Source organism: Arachis duranensis, chromosome 6 (genome assembly GCF_000817695.3).
Source record: "Arachis duranensis cultivar V14167 chromosome 6, aradu.V14167.gnm2.J7QH, whole genome shotgun sequence".
In the NCBI taxonomy this organism is placed as follows: Eukaryota; Viridiplantae; Streptophyta; class Magnoliopsida; order Fabales; family Fabaceae; genus Arachis; species Arachis duranensis.
Genome location: NC_029777.3, coordinates 43,053,737 through 43,056,741, shown reverse-complemented (window position 1 = coordinate 43,056,741; position 3,005 = coordinate 43,053,737).

Here is a 3,005-nt window from a genome sequence, read left to right as displayed (position 1 = left end):
TCATAGGGTAGGAATGGCATAAGGAATGAAGAGGAAGCATGCAAAAGTGGAAGGAATACAAGGAATTAAGGAGATGACCACCGAGAAGTCACGTGGTCGCATGGCTCACGCGACCGCGCGAAATGGAAGAAATCACAGTGACGCGCTCACGTGCCTGACGCGACCGCGCGGATTGGAAGCTGCACGAACGATGCGAATGTGTGGACGACGAACACGCATGGTACGAGAAACGCTGAGTGACGCGAACGCGTGGACGACGCGGCCGCGTGACGTGCACGATTTGTAGAATTTCAGAAGTCGCTGACATAATCTTTGGGCCGCATTTCAACCCAGTTTTTGACCCAGAAACACAGATTAGAGGCTGGGAATGGAGCAAAATCAGATCATTCAATCATTACACACAATTTTAGGTTTTAGATGTAGCTCTTAGAGAGAGAGAGGTTCTCTCCTCTCTCTTAGGATTTAGGATTAGGATTTTTATTAGGATTAGGATTTATCTCATCTTCATATCAGGTTCAATATTCCTTTTACTTTGTATTTCTCTTTTTCTTTCAGATACTTTGATGCTTGTATTACTTATGTTGCCTATTTGGCTTATGCACCATTCATGTTAGGATTTTCTTAAATAATATAAACTGAGGTATTTCAGACTCATGATTGCTTTTCCCTATTTTTTATCTAAATTATTTACTATTGGCTTTGGTTGATTAATTAGTGACTGTTGAGTTGTCAAACTCAGCAGTTGTTGAAATTGGCAGATTCTAATTGATCTAGATCGCTCTAAAGCTAGTGCTCCCACAGGGATTGACTAGGACTTGAAGATCAAGCTAATTAGTCTACTTGACCTTCCTTTGTTTAATAAAGGATAACTAAGTGAGATTAAAACCCAATTCTCATCACATCTGATAAGGATAACTAGGATAGGAATTCCAATTCTAATACCTTGCCAAGAGTTTATTTTATTATTACTATTTTATTTTTCTTATCATTTAACATACTTGTTTCCTTACTTTCAAACCCCAATTTACAAGACTCATAACCAATAATAAGAACATACCTCCCTGCAATTTCTTGAGAAGACGACCCGAGGTTTGAATACTTCGGTTATCAATTTATTTAGGGGTTTGTTACTTGTGACAACCAAAACGTTTGTAAGAAAGGACTTTTGTTGGTTTAGAAACTATACTTGCAACGGGAATTTATTTGAATTCTAGACCACACAAAAGTTCTCTCTTCAAAATGGCGCCGTTGCCGGGGAATTGCAAACGTGTGCCTTATTATTGGTTATTGTAAATATTTTTCAAAAAAAAATATCAGATTTTTATTTTAAAATTTTTATCTTATCTTATCTTATTTCAAAATCAAATTTCAAATTTCAAATCTTTTTCAAAAAAAATCATATTTTTTTTCAAAATCTTATCTTATCCTTTTTCAAAAATCATATCTTTTTCAAAATCCTATCTTATCTTTTTTAAAATCTTATCTTTTTCAAAATATTTTCTTTTTGTTAGTTTTTGTTTCTATTTCCTTCTACTACTATGAACTCTCACCCCTTTGGCTATGAGTCTGGTTACAATTATGTTGCAAGAAGAAGAAATTACAATGAGAACAGGCATCAAGGTTGGAACAATCAAAGATGGATGGAGCCACAAGGATTTGATCAACCCTCATGGCAACAACCACCTCCGATGGACTATCAACAACCATTCTGTGATGCATACCAAGGCAATGGCTATGGCGAGCACTCTTTTGATTATCAACAACCACCACCATATGCCTATGAACCCCCTCGTCAACATCATTTTGGACCACCATACTCACAAGCCCCTTTCCGCCATTCACCTCCACATGATCCTAGCCCTTATCCACCATACCAACCACCTTATGAACCATATCTAGAACCACCCCAATTTTAACCCAATTACTCCTAGGAACCACCACCTCTATACACACCATGTCTATATTCATCAACCCAAGAAATCACAGGCTCACTTCGAAGAATCAGTAGATCAATTTCATACAACCCTTCATCAACTGAAGCAAGCAATAAATCAATTATCTTCCAGACGTTTGGACACTCAGGAAACCCCCATGGCTTTATGTGGAGAATCTAATGAAGAACGTAGCATGGAGGAGAAGTTAGAAACTCCGGTGGACAGTGAGCAGCACAATTTTGTATTGGAACAATTGGAAGAAGCTGCGCCTGCCATTGAAGAGGAAGAAGTGGTTAAAGACTTAGGAGATGCAGAACCTCCACGGGAAATTCAAGTCATAGAGCCTCCTTCAAAGACGTTTGAAATTGATGTTGAGGAGGGTGTACAACCTCCAAGGCATAGCATGGTTGAAGACTTTGAAGGGGACGACCAAGAGATGGATTCAATCATTAATGAATTCTTATCTACATTTGAATCCTCCCCCATTGGACTTGACATGGAGATTAAAGAAGAAGAAGCACAACCTCCCATGCCCTTGGTGAACAATAAAGAAGAAATTGAATCAGAAGAAAGCTACCAAGAGGAAGAGGTTTGGTGGACGAAATTGTGATTCGTACTCTTTATTGTTGTATGGAATTAATTCCCCGATAAGGGCTCCAAAAACTTGGTGCTCAATATCATGGTGTCTAAAATTTAATTCACAACTTCGCACAACTAACCAGCAAGTGCACTGGGTCGTCCAAGTAATATCTTACGTGAGTAAGGGTCGATCCCACAGAGATTGTTGGTATGAAGCAAGCTCTGGTCATCTTGTAAATCTCAGTCAGGCGGATAATAATTGATTATTGGGTTTTCGAAAATATAAAGAGATAATTAATTTATTAATAAAGGATAGAAATACTTATGTAATTTCATTGGTAGGAATTTCAGATAAGTCTATGGAGATGCTGTATTTGTTTTGAATCTCTGCTTTCCTACTGCATCCATCCAATCCTTCTTACTCCTTTCCATGGCAAGCTGTATGTAGGGCATCACCGTTGTCAATGGCTACATCCCATCCTCTCAGTGAAT